This window comes from Pristiophorus japonicus, chromosome 5, assembly GCF_044704955.1.
Source record: "Pristiophorus japonicus isolate sPriJap1 chromosome 5, sPriJap1.hap1, whole genome shotgun sequence".
NCBI classification, from domain to species: domain Eukaryota; kingdom Metazoa; phylum Chordata; class Chondrichthyes; family Pristiophoridae; genus Pristiophorus; species Pristiophorus japonicus.
The window spans coordinates 34,731,173-34,751,370 of record NC_091981.1 but is presented as its reverse complement, the minus strand read 5'-3'; the positions used below and the strand labels follow the sequence as shown (position 1 = coordinate 34,751,370).

The 20,198-nt window shown below is 43.5% G+C and overlaps 1 protein-coding gene across 4 annotated transcripts in view; it reads right to left on the bottom strand.

The window, feature by feature from the left end:
• Nucleotides 1-20,198, bottom strand: part of nkd2b (NKD inhibitor of WNT signaling pathway 2b) — a 138,757-nt gene that overhangs the window by 17,764 nt on the left and 100,795 nt on the right. Inside the window, exon 1 of one of the 4 annotated variants that reach the window (XM_070880498.1) lies at nt 3,340-4,014. The exons of the other annotated variants lie outside the window; for them this stretch is intronic. The gene's annotated coding sequence lies outside the window, so the exon portion shown is untranslated. Of the gene's footprint in view, nt 1-3,339; nt 4,015-20,198 lie in introns of those variants that run through there. 4 annotated transcript variants of the gene reach the window in all.

Here is a 20,198-nt window from a genome sequence, read left to right as displayed (position 1 = left end):
CAAGGAAATAAAGGAGAGTATCAAATTAAAAACCAATGCGTATAAGGTGGCCAAGGTTAGTGGGAAACTAGAAGATTGGGAAAATTTTAAATGACAGCAAAGAATGACTAAGAGAGCAATAAAGAAAGGAAAGATAGATTACAAAAGTAAACTTGCGCAAAACATAAAAACAGATAGTAAAAGCTTTTACCGATATATAAAACGGAAGCGAGTGACTAAAGTAAATGTTGGTCCCTTAGAAGATGAGAAGGGGGATTTAATAATGGGAAATGTGGAAATGGCTGAGACCTTAAACAATTATTTTGCTTCGGTCTTCACACTGGAAGACACAAAAACCATGCCAAAAATTGCTAGTCACGGGAATGTGGGAAGGGAGGACCTTGAGACAATCACCATCACTAGTGGGGTAGTACTGGACAGGCTAATGGGACTCAAGGTAGACAAGTCCCCTGGTCCGGATGAAATGCATCCCAGGGTATTAAAAGAGATGGCGGAAGTTATAGCAGATGCATTCGTTATAATCTACCAAAATTCTCTGGACTCTGGGGAGGTACCATCGGATTGGAAAGCAGCTAATGTAACGCCTCTGTTTAAAAAAAAAGGGGGCAGACAAAAGGCAGGTAACTATAGGCCAGTTAGTTTAACATCTGTAGTGGGGAAAATGCTTAAAGCTATCGTAAAGGAAGAAATAGCAGGACATCTCGATAGGAATAGTGCAATCAAGCAGACGCAGTATGGATTCATGAAGGGGAAATCATATTTAACTAATTTACTGGAATTCTTTGAGGATATAACGAGCATGGTGGATAGAGGTGTACCGATGGATGTGGTGTATTTAGATTTCCAAAAGGCATTCAATAAGGTGCCACACAAAAGGTTACTGCAGAAGATAAAGGTATGCGGAGTCAGAGGAAATGTATTAGCATGGATCGAGAATTGGCTGGCTAACAGAAAGCAGAGAGTCGGGATAAATGGGTCCTTTTCGGGTTGGAAATCGGTGGTTAGTGGTGTGCCACAGGGATCGGTGCTGGGACCACAACTGTTTACAATATACATAGATGACCTGGAAGAGGGTACAGTGTGTAGTGTAACAAAATTTGCAGATGACACAAAGATTAGTGGGAAAGCGGGTTGTGTAGAGGACACAGAGAGGCTGCAAAGAGATTTGGATCGGTTAAGCGAATGGGCTAAGGTTTGGCAAATGGAATACAATGTCGGAAAATGTGAGGTCATCCACCTTGAGGGAAAAAAAAAAAAAACAGTAAAAGGGAATATTATTTGAATGGGGAGAAATTACAACAAGCTGCAGTGTAGAGGGACCTGGGGGTTCTTGTGCATGAATCCCAAAAAGTTAGTTTGCAGGTGCAGCAGGTAATCAGGAAGGCGAATGGAATGTTGGCCTTCATTGAGAGGGGGATGGCGTACAAAAGCAGGGAGATCCTGCTGCCACTGAACAGGGTATTGGTGAGGCCGCACCTGGAGTACTGCGTGCAGTTTTGGTCACCTGACTTAAGGAAGGATATACTAGCCTTGGAGGGGGTACAGAGACGATTCACTAGGCTGATTCCGAGATGAGGGGGGTTACCTTATGATGACAGATTGAGTAGACTGGGTCTTTACACGTTGGAGTTCAGAAGGATGAGGGGTGATCTTATAGAAACATTTAAAATAATGAAAGGGATAGACAAGATAGAGGCAGAGAGGTTGTTTCCACTGGTCGGGGAGACTAGAACTAGGGGGCACAGTCTCAAAATACAGGGAGCCAATTTAAAACTGAGTTGAGAAGGAATTTCTTCTCCCAGTGGGTTGTGAATCTGTGGAATTCTCTGCCCAAGGAAGCAGTTGAGGCTAGCTCATTGAATGTATTCAAATCATAGATAGATAGATTTTTAACCAATAAGGGAATTAAGGGTTATGGGGAGCAGCAGGGTAAGTGGAGCGGAGTCCACGGCCAGATCAGCCATGATCTTTTTGAATGGCGGAGCAGGCTCGAGGGGCTAGATGGCCTACTCCTGTTCCTAATTCTTATGTTCTTATGTTTCTTATGTAAGTGGTGTACTGAGGGAGTGCTGCTGTATCGGAGGAGCTGTCTTTTGGATGAGATTTTAAACCGAGGCCAGGTCTGCCCTCAGGTGAATATAACAGCTCTCATGGCAATATTTTGAAGAGCAGGGGCGTTCTCCTCAGTGTCCTGGCCTACATTTATCACTTGAACAACATCAACTGGCATTTATATAGCACCTTTAACGTAGTAAAACATTCCAAGGCGTTATCAAACAAGACTCAACAAGGAGATATGCTTGATCAGAGGTAGGTTTTAAGGAGCATCATAAAGGGATGAAAGAGAGCAGAGGTTCAGGGAGGGAATTTCAGAGCTTAGGGCCTAGGTAGCTGGAGGCACGGCTGCCAATGTTGGGCCGAAGGAAAATCAGGGATGCGCAAGAGGCCAGAATTGAAGGAGATCTGAATTGCAGAGTTCTCAAAATGGTTGTAGGGCTGGAGGAGGTTAGAGATATGGATGGACTTGAGCATGAGGATACGAATTGTAAAATCAAGGTGTTGCTAGGCCGGGACTCAATGGTCAGCGAGCACAGGGGTGATGGATGAACGGGACTTAGTGCGAGAAGATACGGACATCAGAGTTCTGAATGAGCTCATGTTTACATAAGAACATAAGACATAGGAGCAGGAGTAGGCCGTATGGCCCCTCAAACCTGCTCCGCCATTTAATATGATCATGACTGATCCGATCATGGACTCGGGTCCACTTCCCTGCTCGCTTCCCATAACCCCTTATCGATTTAAGCAGGGTGAAAGGTCAGAAGCCAGCCAGGAGAACATTGGAATTTGACTGGAAAACAGTAACTAGTTTTAAAAACCGTACAATTGGTTAATGGGTCTCTATTTTTCTGTCTTTCATTATTTAACAACTTGTTTATGTAAGCAATTTGTTGCCCCCCCCCCATACAATTCACATATTCCCAAAGAAATGGGAACACGGCTCCCATGCAAACAGCTGATCTGGCTAATTAAATAGCAGTGGAATGCATGGCAGAGGATCAAGAAAGACGGCCTCGCTGGGCCAAAAGGCCTTTTCCTGTTCCAGAACATTCTCAAGTTCTTGCACTCCCCACGTGAAGTCACAAGAGACGTAGATTAATCAGGTCAAAGGCAACTACATTTCCTGAATGTATCATTCATGTTAATGACCCTGGTCTCCAAGCTACCGACGGCTCACCAAAACAAGTTTATTTTATTCATTCACAAGATGGCATTGCTGGCAAGTCCAGCATTTATTGCCCATCCCTAATTGTCCTCGAGAAGGTGGTGAGCTGTCACCTTGAACCGCTGCAGTCCGTGTGGTGAAGGTACTCCCACAGTGCTCTTAAGTAACAAAAGACAAAGTAAAATTTGTTCAGTCTCTGAGCAGATACTTCACACCTTCACCTACTAAAAGAACGTGCACTTGTATTGCACCTTTCACATCCTCAACATTCCAAGGCGCTTTACAACACCAACAACTTGCATTTATATAGCACCATTAATGTAGTACAACATCCCAAAGAGCGCAAGGAGACAAAAATTGACACCGCGTCAAGGTGGGAGACATTAAGACAGGGGGCAGCTAATGAAGTACGTCTGAAGTGTAGTCACTGTTTTAATGCAGGAAATTCAGCAGCCAATTGACGCACAGCAAGCTCCCACAAACAGCAATGAGATAAATGAGGAGGCGGGAGCTCGGAGCAGCGCGAGTCCGGGGTCGGCGAGAGGCCTATAAAGGCCAGCGGGAGCTCGGAGCAGTCAGTCGAGGAGGCGGGAGCTCGGAGCAGCGCGAGTCCGGGGTCGGCGAGAGGCCTATAAAGGCCAGCGGGAGCTCGGAGCAGTCAGTCGAGGAGGCGGGAGCTCGGAGCAGCGCGAGTCCGGGGTCGGCGAGAGGCCTATAAAGGCCAGCGGGAGCTCGGAGCAGTCAGTCGAGGAGGCGGGAGCTCGGAGCAGCGCGAGTCCGGGGTCGGTGAGAGGCGTACCGGTGCAGCTACAGGGAGAAGGCAAAAAAACAAAGGTGACGTCACAGCCTAGGGGGTAAGTGATTGGCTGGTGATTGGTGAGTAGTTTTTCTTTTCTTCTTATATTGGTCAGTAACTTTTAACATTGTTATTACCAGTTTAAGTGTATCTAAGGGTTAAGACATGGCAGGAGAGCTCAGTCGGGTGTTATGCTCCTCCTGTACCATGTGGGAACTCAGGGACGCTTCCGGTGTCCCTGACGACTATGTGTGCGGGAAGTGTATCCGCCTCCAGCTCCTGACGGTCCGCGTTACGGAATTGGAGCTGAAGGTGGATTCACTCTGGAGCATCCACGATGCTGAGAATGACGTGAGTATCACGTGTAGTGAGTTGGTCTTACCGCAGGGAAAGGGTCCACAGCCAGATAGGGAATGGAAGACCAGCAGGAAGAGTAGAGCAAGGAAGGTAGTGCAGGGGTCCCCTGCGGTCATCCCCCTGCAAAACAGATACACCGCTTTGGGTACTGTTGAGGGGAATGACTCATCAGGGGAGGGCAGCAGCAGCCAAGTTCATGGCACCGTGGCTGGCTCTGCTGCACAGGAGGGCAAGAAAAAGAGTGGGAGAGCGATAGTGATAGGGGATTCAATTGTGAGGGGAATAGATAGGCGTTTCTGCGGCCGCAACCGAGACTCCAGGATGGTATGTTGCCTCCCTGGTGCAAGGGTCAAGGATGTCTCGGAGCGGGTGCAGGACATTCTGAAATGGGAGGGAGAACAGCCAGTTGTCGTGGTGCACATTGGTACCAACGACATAGGCAAAAAAAGGGATGAGGTCCTACGAAACGAATTTAAGGAGCTAGGAGCTAAATTAAAAAGTAGGACCTCAAAAGTAGTAATCTCGGGATTGCTACCAGTGCCACGTGATAGTCAGAGTAGGAATCGCAGGATAGCGCAGATGAATACGTGGCTTGAGCAGTGGTGCAGCAGGGAGGGATTCAAATTCCTGGGGCATTGGGACCGGTTCTGGGGGAGGTGGGACCAGTACAAACCGGACGGTCTGCACCTGGGCAGGACTGGAACCAATGTCCTCGGGGGAGTGTTTGCTAGTGCTGTTGGGGAGGATTTAAACTAATATGGCAGGGGGATGGGAACCAATGCAGGGAGACAGAGGGAAACAAAAAGGAGCCAAAAGCAAAAGACAGAAAGGAGATGAGGAAAAGTGTAGGGCAGAGAAACCCAAGGCAAAGAACAAAAAGGGCCACTGTACAGCAAAATTCTAAAAGGACAAAGGGTGTTAATAAAACAAGCCTCAAGGCTTTGTGTCTTAATGCAAGGAGTATCCGCAATAAGGTGGATGAATTAATTGTGCAAATAGATGTTAACAAATATGATGTGATTGGGATTACGGAGACGTGGCTCCAGGATGATCAGGGCTGGGAACTCAACATTCAGGGGTATTCAACATTCAGGAAGGATAGAATAAAAGGAAAAGGAGGTGGGGTAGCATTGCTGGTTAAAGAGGAGATTAATGCAATAGTTAGGAAAGACATTAGCTTGGATGATGTGGAATCTATATGGGTAGAGCTGCAGAACACCAAAGGGCAAAAAACGTTAGTAGGAGTTGTGTACAGACCTCCAAACAGTAATAGGGATGTTGGGGAGGGCATCAAACAGGAAATTAGGGGTGCATGCAATAAAGGTGTAGCAGTTATAATGGGTGACTTTAATATGCACATAGATTGGGCTAGCCAAACTGGAAGCAATACGGTGGAGGAGGATTTCCTGGAGTGCATAAGGGATGGTTTTCTAGACCAATATGTTGAGGAACCAACTAGGGGGGAGGCCATCTTAGACTGGGTGTTGTGTAATGAGAGAGGATTAATTAGCAATCTCATTGTGCGAGGCCCCTTGGGGAAGAGTGACCATAATATGGTGGAATTCTGCATTAGGATGGAGAATGAAACAGTAAATTCAGAGACCATGGTCCAGAACTTAAAGAAGGGTAACTTTGAAGGTATGAGGCGAGAATTGGCTAGGATAGATTGGCGAATGATACTTAGGGGGTTGACTGTGGATGGGCAATGGCAGACATTTAGAGACCGCATGGATGAAGTACAACAATTGTACATTCCTGTCTGGCGTAAAAATAAAAAGGGGAAGGTGGCTCAACCGTGGCTATCTAGGGAAATCAGGGATAGTATTAAAGCCAAGGAAGTGGCATACAAATTGGCCAGAAATAGCAGCGAACCTGGGGACTGGGAGAAATTTAGAACTCAGCAGAGGAGGACAAAGGGTTTGATTAGGACAGGGAAAATGGAGTACGAGAAGAAGCTTGCAGGGAACATTAAGGCGGATTGCAAAAGTTTCTATAGGTATGTAAAGAGAAAAAGGTTGGTGAAGACAAACGTAGGTCCCCTGCAGTCAGAATCAGGGGAAGTCATAACGGGGAACAAAGAAATGGCGGATCAATTGAACAAGTACTTTGGTTCGGTATTCACTAAGGAGGATACAAACAACCTTCCGGATATAAAAGGGGTCAGAGGGTCTAGTAAGGAAGAGGAACTGAGGGAAATCTTTATTAGTCGGGAAATTGTGTTGGGGAAATTGATGGGATTGAAGGCAGATAAATCCCCAGGGCCTGATGGCCTGCATCCTAGAGTACTTAAGGAGGTGGCCTTGGAAATAGCGGATGCATTGACAGTCATTTTCCAACATTCCATTGACTCTGGATCAGTTCCTATGGAGTGGAGGGTAGCCAATGTAACCCCACTTTTTAAAAAAGGAGGGAGAGAGAAAACAGGGAATTATAGACCGGTCAGCCTGACCTCAGTAGTGGGTAAAATGATGGAATCAATTATTAAGGATGTCATAGCAGTGCATCTGGAAAATGGTGACATGATAGGTCCAAGTCAGCATGGATTTGTGAAAGGGAAATCATGCTTGACAAATCTTCTGGAATTTTTTGAGGATGTTTCCAGTAAAGTGGACAAAGGAGAACCAGTTGATGTGGTATATTTGGACTTTCAGAAGGCTTTCGACAAGGTCCCACACAAGAGATTAATGTGCAAAGTTAAAGCACATGGGATTGGGGGTAGTGTGCTGACGTGGATTGAGAACTGGTTGTCAGACAGGAAGCAAAGAGTAGGAGTAAACGGGTACTTTTCAGAATGGCAGGCAGTGACTAGTGGAGTGCCGCAAGGTTCTGTGCTGGGGCCTCAGCTGTTTACATTGTACATTAATGATTTAGACGAGGGGATTAAATGCAGTATCTCCAAATTTGCGGATGATACTAAGTTGGGTGGCAGTGTGAGCTGCGAGGAGGATGCTATTAGGCTGCAGAGTGACTTGGATAGGTTAGGTGAGTGGGCAAATGCATGGCAGATGAAGTATAATGTGGATAAATGTGAGGTTATCCACTTTGGTGGTAAAAACAGAGAGACAGACTATTATCTGAATGGTGACAGATTAGGAAAAGGGAAGGTGCAACGAGACCTGGGTGTCATGGTACATCAGTCATTGAAGGTTGGCATGCAGGTACAGCAGGCGGTTAAGAAAGCAAATGGCATGTTGGCCTTCATAGCGAGGGGATTTGAATACAGGGGCAGGGAGGTGTTGCTACAGTTGTACAGGGCCTTGGTGAGGCCACACCTGGAGTATTGTGTACAGTTTTGGTCTCCTAACTTGAGGAAGGACATTCTTGCTATTGAGGGAGTGCAGCGAAGGTTCACCAGACTGATTCCCGGGATGGCGGGACTGACCTATCAAGAAAGATTGGATCAATTGGGCTTGTATTCACTGGAGTTCAGAAGAATGAGAGGGGACCTCATAGAAACGTTTAAAATTCTGACGGGTTTAGACAGGTTAGATGCAGAAAGAATGTTCCCAATGTTGGGGAAGTCCAGAACCAGGGGTCACAGTCTGAGGATAAGGGGTAAGCCATTTAGGACCGAGATGAGGAGAAACTTCTTCACCCAGAGAGTGGTGAACCTGTGGAATTCTCTACCACAGAAAGTAGTTGAGGCCAATTCACTAAATATATTCAAAAGGGAGTTAGATGAAGTCCTTACTACTCGGGGGATCAAGGGTTATGGCGAGAAAGCAGGAAGGGGGTACTGAAGTTTCATGTTCAGCCATGAACTCATTGAATGGCGGTGCAGGCTAGAAGGGCTGAATGGCCTGCTCCTGCACCTATTTTCTATGTTTCTATGTTTCTATCATCTGATTTTAAGTGATGTCGGTTGAGGGATAAACATTGGCCAGGACTTCCTTCTGCTGGAAAGGATCATGCTCTGCAGCAAGACTTTTAAGCGATAGCCCAGGAGGGATTTGGATCAAGCCAGGTGGTAGAGAAGGCCAAATGCAGAGGAAACTGTGTTTGCCGGGGAAAAATTCCAAACAAGAAATATTCTGGGAAATTTATTCGCATTATAAAAATGTTGGGAATTCTTGGAACTGTCTTAATTTCTGTTTTCCTCACAATTACTGTGACTGAAACAATAATAATTTTTTAAAATATACGACACACATGTTGTGGTTGGATTCTAACAAAACCAGGTCCTGTGCTGGATGATCAAAGACTCTTGCTTGAACCTTGATGGAGTAACTGTAACCGTATGGAGTCGATGAGGTGCAAATTGGTCCTCGATGTGCTCTTCTAGACGGAAAAACTGGGGTGGGGAAGGAGGACCAATTTAAGGGATTAACATCTTGCACCGGATTTGGGCCTGTGTTACGGGTTTCGCCATATTGGTAAACGCCAGTTTTTAAAAAAAAGGTGGACAGCCATGGAATTTAATTCCCATATATCTCAAATTACTGACACGAACAGATTACCTAGAACTTGCAGCACAGAAGCAGGCCATTTGGCCCAACAGGTCTATGCTAGCATTTTTGTTCCACATGAGCCTCCTCTTACCCCTTTTCATCTAACCCGGTCAGTATAAACTTCTTTTCATTTTTCCCCCGCATATACTTATCTAACTTCCCCTTAAATGTGCCTATGCTATTTGCCTCAACTGATCCATGTGGTAGCGAGTTCCACATTCTAACTACTCTGAGTAAAGAAGTTTCTCCTGAATTCTTTATTGCATTTATTAGTGACGATCCTATATTTATGGCCCCGAGCTTTTGAACTCCCTACAAGTGAAACATCATCTCTATGTCTACCCTATCAAACCCTGCAGAATTTTAAAGACCTCTATTAGGTCAACACTCAGCCTTCTCTTTTCTAAAGAAGAGAACAAGCCTGTTCAGTCTTTCTGGATTAGTTATAATCTCTCAGATCTGGTATCATCCTTGTAAATACTTTTTGCGCCTTCTTCAGTGCCTCTATCCTTTATATAATAGAGACCAGAACTGTACACAGTACTCTAAATCTGGTCCAACCAAAGTTCTATACAAGTTTAACATAGCTTCAATTCTATTCCTCTCGAAATGAACCCCAATGCTGTGTTTGCATTTAAATGGCCTTGTGTTGCTACTTTTAATAATTTGTGAATCTGTAACCCTTGATCCTTTTGCTCCGCTACCCCATTGAGACTTTTACTTTCCAAGCAGTATGTGGCCTCCTTAATCCTCCTACCAAAATGGACCACCTGACACCTATACTGAAATTAATTTCCCATTTATTCACCAATATTCCCCGTAATACTTTTGGTGCGCCAGCCCTTTAACTGGCTGAGCGGCCCATTCAATTTTCCGCGTACGCAGTATTCAGTGAACGGGCTGTATGGGACCTCCAGACTGCCGTGCGGCCGCACAGCTTTGCAAGACAGTTGTTACACACCCAATCTGCACATTTATTAATGTCTTGTATTTTGTTGCAGTATTCCAGAGTATTAACTAATTCTCCATCGAAGTGTTGTCCGCAAATTTTCAAATCATATTTCCAATTCCCAAAACCAAATCGCTTGTGGAAATAGTGAATAGTTCTATGCTCAGGGTGCAAATTTAGGCAACATCGCCACAGGGAGCTCTTTCCAAACCTCCAGGCCTGCAAAATCCCAATGGGAAGAAGATATAAACGCAAGTAGGACGGGTTGTCTGGGTTCAAAATTTTACGGATTGAGAGATGACAGTGTAGACACCCAGGTGTACAGAATTTCAGCAGATTCCTCTTGTAATGGTTTTATTTTTCTCCATTTTAAAAGCATGTTCATACTTAAAGTTAACAAACCCAGAATCAATAAGGTAGCTCTGAATATAGTGTATTTTTTTATAAAAAGAGAATAATGCAACCCAAGTGGTAGCAAGTTCCAATTTTAACCACTCTCTGGTTTAAAGAAGTTTCCCCTAAATTCCCTACTGGATTTATTAGTGACCATCTTAAATTTATGGCCTCTAGTTTTGGTCTGCGACACATTCCTCATTGAGGAACATGGAGCAGGAACCCGTGCCCTATAAAAGTTGCTTTTCGACCTATACAAATAGTTAAAAAATTGAAACCGGCTGTGATGTTCTGTTAAGGTTTTATCCACTAATAGTTAGCAAAGATTCAAAGAACTCTCACCTATCTGGGGATCAATAAAAAGCAAATACATTCCTGACTAGATCCGTGGAGATATATGGATTTTTGGAGCCAAGGTCAACAGGAAGAAGTGTGAGGTTTGTATGCTCGTGGCACATGTCTCCAGGCTCTGGCCTCTGTTCCTATCCTTACGAGCCAGAAATCACGGCCAAGAAAATGTAGAGGCCAGCGCCATTAGAATGCACAAAACTTGCACTCCCTGTGAATGGAATTGTGCAACTGACATCAAGTATCTTTAAAGCAAATGCAATTGCATTTACACAGAGCTCGTTGGGTCTTTAGAAGACTTGCATTTATATAGCGCCTTTCACGACCTCAGGAAGACAATGAAGTACTTTTGTAGTGTAGTCACTATCGTAATGTAAGAAACGTAGCAGCCAATTTGCAGGCATAAATAAATTGCTAGATAATTTGATTTAGCGGTGGTGGTTGAGGAATAAATACTGGCCAGGACACGGGAGAGAATTCCCCCGCCTTTCTTTGAAATAATGTTGGTGGTATCTTTTATGTTCACCTGAGGGGGCAAACAGGGCCTCGGTTTATAGTTAAGAGCATTGCGGTTTAAAAAAAATAAACAGTCTCTAATGGTGCCATAAGGGGGCTGTTGACATTCGAGCAGTTATTAAAAGAAAGCATTAAATTTCAGTATAGTTGGTTCATGTTCATAAAGTAACGCATTGATTTGTCTACATGCCAGGTATATAGAAGTGTTTTTTTTTTATTTAATAGGACAATTCATTGGATAGCACTTGTAAAACATGAGCTCATTCAGACTCATTCATTAAAAAATGATATCCAACAGTCTAACACTTGGAAATCTATTTAACAGGGTAACCGGGCAAAAGTTCCAGTTTTGAGCATTTTATAAGCTTGGGTATGGGGGAAGATAGTGAAAGCTTGAGTTGTGTTGCAGAGAAACGATTAGGTTTAAGCTTGGGTGAGAGTGCAGGAACCCATGAAAAGACAGTAAAACATTTGCATTTACAGTGTCTTTCACAACCACAGGATGTCCCGAAGTGTTTCACAGCCAATGGAATATCTTTGAAGTGCAGTCATTGTTGTAATGTAGTGAAATGCAGCAAACTCCCACAAACAGCAATTAATCAGTGAGCATTGGTGATTGAGGGATTAATGTTGGCCAGGGCACAGGGAAGAACTCCTGTGCTCTTCTTCAAAATAATGCTGTGGGATCTTTTACATCGTCCTGAGGGGGCAGATGAGGTTTAACATCTTCATCCGGGAGACAGCATCTCTGATAGTGCGCTGAGCTGCACTCTCAGCCCAGATTATGTGCTCTGGAGTGGAACTTGAACCCACAATCTTCTGACCAAGAGGAAAGTGTGCTACCAACTGAGCCACAGCTGACATCTAGCTAAAACCTGCAAGTGGAGGGAAACTAGAAGATTCCACGGAAGGATAAAGTTCGCTGGACTAAATAGCCTCTGACATCTGTTTATACTTGTCATTTAACTTAGTTGTATAGAGGAGGTGTAGAGGGGTTCCTCAGAACTCATACCTTTTAATATCCAACCGTAAACTGTTTTAAATATTCAGCATGATTAAAAGATTTTCTATTTGGAAATCTCAATATTTTATTGCTTTCAAGATAAACTGAGGTTCTTTGTTCTATCCCTCATCCCTACATCCCAACTATTATTAACTCTTCATCCCTACTCTCATCCAATGTACTTAAAATATAGAAACATAGAAAATAGGTGCAGGAGCAGGCCATTCGGCCCTTCTAGCCTGCACCGCCATTCAATGAGTTCATGGCTGAACATGCAACTTCAGTACCCCATTCCTACTTTCTTGCCATACCCCTTGATCCCCCTAGTAGTAAGGACTACATCTAACTCCTTTTTGAATATATTTAGTGAATTGGCCTCAACAACTTTCTGTGGTAGAGAATTCCACAGGTTCACCACTCTCTGGGTGAAGAAGTTTCTCCTCATCTCGGTCCTAAATGGCTTACCCCTTATCCTTAGACTGTGACCCTTGGTTCTGGACTTCCCCAACATTGTGAACATTCTTCCTGCATCTAACCTGTCTAAACCCATCAGAATTTTAAACGTTTCTATAAAGTCCCTTCTCATTCTTCTGAACTCCAGTGAATACAAGCCCAGTTGATCCAGTCTTTCTTGATAGGTCAGTCCCGCCATCCCGGGAATCAGTCTGGTGAACCTTTGCTGCACTCCCTCAATAGCAAGAATGTCCTTCCTCAGGTTAGGAGACCAAAACTGTACACAATACTCCAGGTGTGGCCTCACCAAGGCCCTGTACAACTGTAGCAACACCTCCCTGCCCCTGTACTCAAATCCCCTCGCTATGAAGGCCAACATGCCATTTGCTTTCTTAACCGCCTGCTGTACCTGCATGCCAACCTTCAATGACTGATGTACCATGACACCCAGAAGATTACCCTTACTTCACACCATTGGGTACAAATCCTCGATTTTCATCGCTCTACCATTAGCGGCAATGTTTTCAGCTGTCTAGGCCTTTAAGCTCTGGAATTCCCTCCCGAAACCTCTCCCCTTCTCTACCTCTCCCTCTCCTCTGTTAAGACACTTTTTAAAACCTACATCTATCTTTGACCAAGCTTTTGGTCACCTTTCTCAATACCTCCTTGTGGCTCCGTGTAAATTTGCGTGATTACGCTCCTGTGCAGTGCTGTGGAACGTTTTACTGTTAAAAGCACTATATAAAATGTAAGTTGTTATTGTATTTCAGTTTTTTTTAAAAAATTGGCAGCTTCACACATTGATAGATCTCCATTATTTGAAACCAACACTTCCTTCTTCCTTTTCACAAACCAGAGCTTCTTGCTTCCTACTCCACAACAATTGACTCAAATGCATTCCATGTATAGTTTCATACTTAAAATGACAAAATAAAAATCCTAATTATATTCCCCTTGGGAAAACTTTCGGAACAAACGCATCAACCACAATGGTTTCAGATTACCCATTTCTCTTCATCCCCTTTTCCTTCATTCACCTATCCAATCCAATCTTGAGCCACTAGCCCTGGGAGTGAATTCCAGCCTCACAGCTCTGCATAAAGAAGTTTCTCTTGTCCTCGTCTAAATATCCAAAACCCCTGGTTTTTATTCTATCAAAGGTCCTTGGTTTTTAAAAATATCTAGGTTATTATATTGAAATTTGATAAATTTGATATCCACATTTAGTTTGAATTTGCCATCCTCAAATTTATGGATAAATGAAAGTCATCTATAATATTTTTTGTGCGCAAATTATTAGCACCAATCACCCAGCATGTCGCCCCACCTGATCTGCAAGATGATACGGCGGATTAAATCCATTCATCCAGCTTCCCCAATTGTTGAGCAGATCAGGATGGTTCTGATGAAGGGTCACAGAACTGAAACGTTAACTCTGCTGCTATCCGCAGATGTTGCTTGACCTGCTGAGATTTCCAGCATTTTCTGTTTTTAAGATCAGGAAGGTCTCGGGTTCTGTCCCTAGCCTGAGCTGATCTCGGCCAATCAGAGCACTAAGTGGACTCGGCATTCCTGGGCTATGGATGGTAGATATCACCTAGGTCTGACACTCCCGATGGCTATCCAGCAACTCAAGCTGGAAAGTGGATGTGTGGGGGTGTTGGGTGAGGTCTGAAGACGACTCAGTTACGAGGCCCTTTACAGTTCAATAGCCTGCTGACATCCTTGCTCAGCTTATTAGCTTGGGCAAGTTGGCTGCCAGTACCCATGGGACCACCTCCCCTCACGAGAACCTTCAACAACAACTTGCATTTATACAACACCTTTAACATAGTGAAAAGGCCCAAGCTACTTCACCCAGGTCAAGGGCATTATGAATTAAAATTTTACACCAAGCCACGCAAGGAGATTATGACAGGTGACCAATGCTTGGTTAAAGAGGTTTGGGGAATGGGATTCCAAAGCTAAGGGCTTAGACAGCTGAAGGCAAAAAGAGGCGGGGAGAGAAAATTACACAGATTGTCCCTTGCATTGTTTGCTACCAAATTTCAACCAACGTGCAAGTACGGATATTTAAACTGACGACGAGACACTTTCAGGCTGCTCTCTCAGGGACAAGAAAACATTTAGAGCAAAAGGAGATTCCATTTTTCCCTCTTTGAGAGTGAATTACACCAGACACCTGGAATTAATTACATCGGACAAGAGTCAAATAGAGAAAGGGCAGGGAGGAGGAGGCAATGTAGAGCAGAGGCTATTTACTGGTTTCCTTAATATTGCTTCGATCTGCAGAGTTACAATAGTTTACAGTTGAGGCTTTCCCTGTGCTTGCTGACTCACTGGCTCCTGGTCTGGCAACGCCTCAATTTTAAAATCACTCCATTGCCTCCCCTCTCCCCATCTCTAACCTCCCCCAGCCCTACAATCCTCCAAGATCTCTGGGCTCTCACCCACTCAGACTTCCTTCACTCCAGCATTGGCGGCTGTACCTTCAGCTGCCTAGGCCCCAAGCTCAAATTGCCTCCCTAAACCGTCCCATCTCTTTCCTCCTTCAAGATGCTCCTTAAAACCTACCTGTCCCAATATCTCTATGTGGCCTGTTATCAAATAATACCCCTTTGAAGTGTCTTGGGGCGTTTTACTATGTTAAAGGCACCATATAAATGCAAGTTGTTGTTTAGACAGGACCAGAGGGTGATTACACTATACATGTGTAAAATACGGGTACAATTACTTGCTCATTGCCCAATAAAAACACCAGCGTTATTGGTCCGTGAGCTTGATGTATGAATCTCAAACTTAAAACCAGGAACAGTAGGGAGAGCACTCTGATCAGCCCACAGGTGAAAGGTTACACTAACAAAACCGATACTGAACGGACTTGCTGTATTGAAGCATCTACAATCCTCTAGATCAACAAGAAAAAAAAAATAATTTAACTGCATTAAACTTTGACGCAACCATGAAAAGAAGCAGTCTTCAAATTTCAAATCAACAGATTGAAATCATTTACTCTACATGCAAGATTAGAGAGAATAATGGATACCTGGAAGTGATTAACAGGCTATAATCTCACTGGGGAAAGGTCAAACAATGTTTTAAAAAAAAAGAGAAACATCTGAAAGTGGAGTTGAAATTAGAGCCTAATAATCACTCCCAGCTATGAATCGCTTTACTTTCTCTCTCGCTAAGTATATACTCACAATTTACTCCCTGGTGCTCAGCTAGGGGTAACCTTTGCTCGGTTTTTAAACGTTAGCTCTCAAAACTGTGTTTACAGCACACTAACCAGAACCAGGTGGCTTGTGGACAACTCGCACAAAGATTTCTGTCCCTCTGGTATTCCATCGGTAAAGCCCATGCGGCACTAGTTTGGATGGAGGCAATAAAAATTCCCACTTTTATTTCTACCCGTTTAAAAATATCTTCAAGAATAAAAAGTTTCAGGTGCTATCAGGGAGGCATGGCCCACAATTTTAATTCCGGGCGGGTTTTGGGCAGATGAAGTCAATGGGTATAAAATGCGGGGTATAAAATATTAGCTCCCAATTTGTTACCACTTGTTTTGCTCGAACACCCAAAACCAATTTCAACACCATAGAATCAAATTAGATAGATTTCTTTCAGAAAATAACATATTGGGATACGCAAGAAATAGGAGCAGGAGTAGGCCATTCAGCCCCTCAAGCCTGCAGCATTCAGTAAGATCTTGGCTGATCTACCTCAACTCCACTTTCCTGCACTGTCCCCATATCCCTTGATTCCCTCAATATCCAAAAACCTATTGATTGCCGTCTTGAATATACTCAAAGACTGAGCATCCACAGCCCACTGGGATAGAGAATTAGAGATTCACAACCCGCTGAGTAAAGAAATTCTTCATCTCAGTCCTAAATGGCCAATCCCTTATTCTGAGACTGTGATCCCTGGTTCTAGACTATTCAGCCAGAGGAAACATCCTCCTTGTATCTACCCTGTTAAGCCTTGCAATAATTTTGTATAAGGTATATGAGTAATTTCATAGAATGGTTACAGCACGAAAGGCAGCCACTCAGTTTGTTGAGCCTCTGTCGGCTCTCTGCAAGAGTACCTCAGCTAGTCCCACTCCCCACGCTTTCCCCGTAGCCCTGCAAATTTTCTCTTTCAGGCACGTATCCAATTCCCTTTTGAAAGCGGTGATTGATGTCTCCACCACCTTTCAGGCCATGCATTCCAGATCCTAACCACTCGCTGCATTTAAAAGTTTTTTCTCATGTTAACTTTGGTTCTTTTGCCAATCATCTTAAATCTGTGTCCTCCGATTCTCTCTTTTACTCTGTCTAGACCCCTTATGATTTTGAACATCTCTATCAAATCTCCTCTCAATCTTACACAAGAACATCCGATCTCCTCGCAATCTTACACAAGAACATAAGAAGCAGGAGCAGGAGTAGGCCATTTGGCCCCTCGTGCCTGCTCTGCCATTCAATAAGATCATGGCTGATCTGATCTTTGCCTCAGCTCCACTTCCCTGCTCACTCACTATAACCCTTGACTTCCTTATCATTCAAAAAATCTGTCTATCTCCACCTTAAATACATTCAATGACCCAGCCTCCACAGCTTTCTGGGGTAGAGAATTCCAAAGATTCACGATCCTCAGGAGAAGAAATTCCTCCTCATTTTCATTTTAAATGGTCGACCCCTTATTCTGAAACGATGCCCCCTAGTTCTATGATAGCATAAGCAAGCAAATAAATAGCATTAATCTTCTTTGCTCTGCTCCAAGGAGAACAACCCCAGCTTCTCCAGTCTATCCACATAACTGAAGTCCCTCACCGCTGGAATCATTCTCGTAAATAGTTTCTGCACCCATTCCAAGGCCTTCGCATCCTTCTTAAAGTGTGGTGCCCAGAATTGGGACACAATATTCCAGTTGAGGCCAAACCAGTGATTTATAAAGGTCCATTATAATATCCACACCTATTTCAGACATGATATGGTAAATGTAATATATTTGGGAGGAATGGGTGACTTTGGATCTATGGTTCGCCAAGCTTGCCACTACTGTTGGGGGCTTTTCCTCACCTGGGTTTGTTGTAATCTATTTCAGGTTATCCATTTTGGGGGCAAAAACATGAAGGCAAAATATTATCTGAATGGCGGCAGACTAGGAAAAGGGGAGGTGCAACGAGACCTGGTGTCATGGTTCATCAATCATTGAAAGTGGGCACGCAGGTGGTAAAGAAGGCAAATGGTATGTTGGCCTTCATAGCTAGAGGATTTAAATATAGAAGCAGGGAGGTCTTACTGCAGTTCTACAGGGCCTTGGTGAGACCTCACCTGGAATATTGTGTACAGTTTTGGTTTCCTAGTCTGAGGAAGGACGTTCTTGCTATTGAGGGAGTGCAGCGAAGGTTCACCAGACTGATTCCTGGGATGGCTGGGCTGTCATATGAGGAAAGACTGGATCAACTGAGCCTTTATTCACTGGAGTTAGAAGGATGAGAGGGGATCTCAGAGAAACATACAAGATTCTGACGGGACTGGACAGGTTAGATGCGGGAAGAATGTTCCCGATGTTGGGGAAGTCCAGAACCAGGGGACATAGTCTTATGATAAGGGATAGGCCATTTAGGACTGAGAGGAGGAGAAACTTCTCCACTCAGAGTTGTTAGCCTGTGGAATTCCCTGCCGCAGAGAGTTGTTGATGCCAGTTCACAGGATATATTCAAGAGGGAGTTAGATATGGCCCTTACGGTTAAGGGGATCAAGGGGTATGGAGAGAAAGCAGGAAAGGGGTACTGAAGGAATGATCAGCCATGATCTTACTGAATGGCGGTGCAGGCTCAAAGGGCCGAACGGTCTATTCCAGCACCTATTTTCTATGACGATTGATTGAACGATAATAATTGTTGACTAATCAGAGCAATCAGGTGACTACTAGAATGGTAGAAGGTGAACTAGCATGGACTTTTATCATCTCGCAATTCCCATGTTTCTAAATCAGTTGCGCTTTATATCACCTAAAGTATTGATGTCAACAAGTGTCAGGTATTAACTTACCAATTGTTCTACAGTAAGCTGTAAGCAGGTTTATGACATGGTACAGTTACATTTTGGGATTCTTTTCTACCCTTGCTCCAGATTAGTTAGTTTTCATACTTTAGATTATTCTCAGAGGCAAGTCCAACTGACCTGAAGAGTTTTCACCAGCCTTAATATCTAGTTAAACTTTCAGAAACGTGACCAACCTAAATTAACAATCCCACTTTCGCAATTCTGTGTCTACACAGAGTCTTTCTCTGAACTACAAAAAGCAGCAGAGCATCACGTCACACCTGGTTTCAGACTTTCGACTACCTCAAGTGAATTTATTGAACGATAGCATAAACAAGTAAATAGCATTATTTTTGCTGTAAATAGATCACTATCTAGCTTCTTGACAGAAAAAAAAATGTTTGTCATCTATTATGCTTTTAAATGAACATTTCTTTTCTTGTATTTCTCACTGCTATGGAGCCACATTGGCCTGCCCCAACTCAAAAGGTTTCAAATGGACCCTCCAATTTGAGCAATTCAATCTACTTTAACAACCTTGAAACAGCTGCCAGGGCTCATTAAAATTGAAATAATTGCCATCTTCATTTCAAAAAAACAAGAGCTACCAGTCATACACTCACTAGAACCAATCACACAGCAATGTTTAGGTTTGAATATTGAGGCTTGCTTCCTCGCTGAAGACTGTAATCTTAAGAGACAACTGATAAAATCATCAAAGCAATTGTATCAATTTAGGATAGGACAGGGTTTCTCTCCTTATGTTCTGTGGTCGAGTTACATTTTTGTCACAATTACCTTGGGAATGGATTTTTTTTAAGGGGACGGGGAGTGAATTAAGAACACGGTGTGTGTCCATTTTTGTCGGTTCTCATTTTGATATAGGATTTAAATATTTTTTTAATTAAGAGACAGTAGTGCTGGCTATACTCTTAATGATGTACAAGAACATAACAGCGTTTAATAAAAGCCTTCTACTCAATTTTGGGGCATTATATCTTACAACAACTTACGTTTATATAGCACCCTTAATGTAATAAAACGTCCCAGGAGCATTATAAAAAAGAAAATTTGACATTGAGCCATAACAAGGGCGTTAGGGTAGATGACCAGAAGCTTGGTCAAAGAGCTAGGTTTTAAGAAGCGTCTTAAAGGAGGAAAGACAAGCAAGGAGGCGGAGAGATTTAGGGAGGGAATTCCAGAACTTAGGACCTAGTCAGCCGAAGGGACGGCCACCAATGGTGGAGTGATTAAAAGCGGGGTGTTCAAACTGGAATTGACGGAGCGCAGAGATCTCAGGGGATTTTAGGGCCGGAGGAGATTATAGAGACACACTAAATTACGGAGTTTGACCAGTGTACAACTCTTGGGTTGCACTGCATGCCATTTTTGGATTGGACTGTCTGGTTTTGCCTGAAATTTTGATTAAATTTAGAAGGCATCCTCAAACACTAAATTTAAAAAAAATATGATTCCATGATCCTTACTCATTTCTTTATCTTCTGTTGTGGGTAATCAGCGAGTCATTACCAGCAAAGCAAATTTCACAATTGTACCCATGATCACTCTTCCTGTTCCATTTTGCAAAAGATAGTAACCTTGGTTCTAATATATAAAATGCTTAAGCCCAATGAAAGTGATATTCAATAAAACCTTCGGCCAAAATTCATA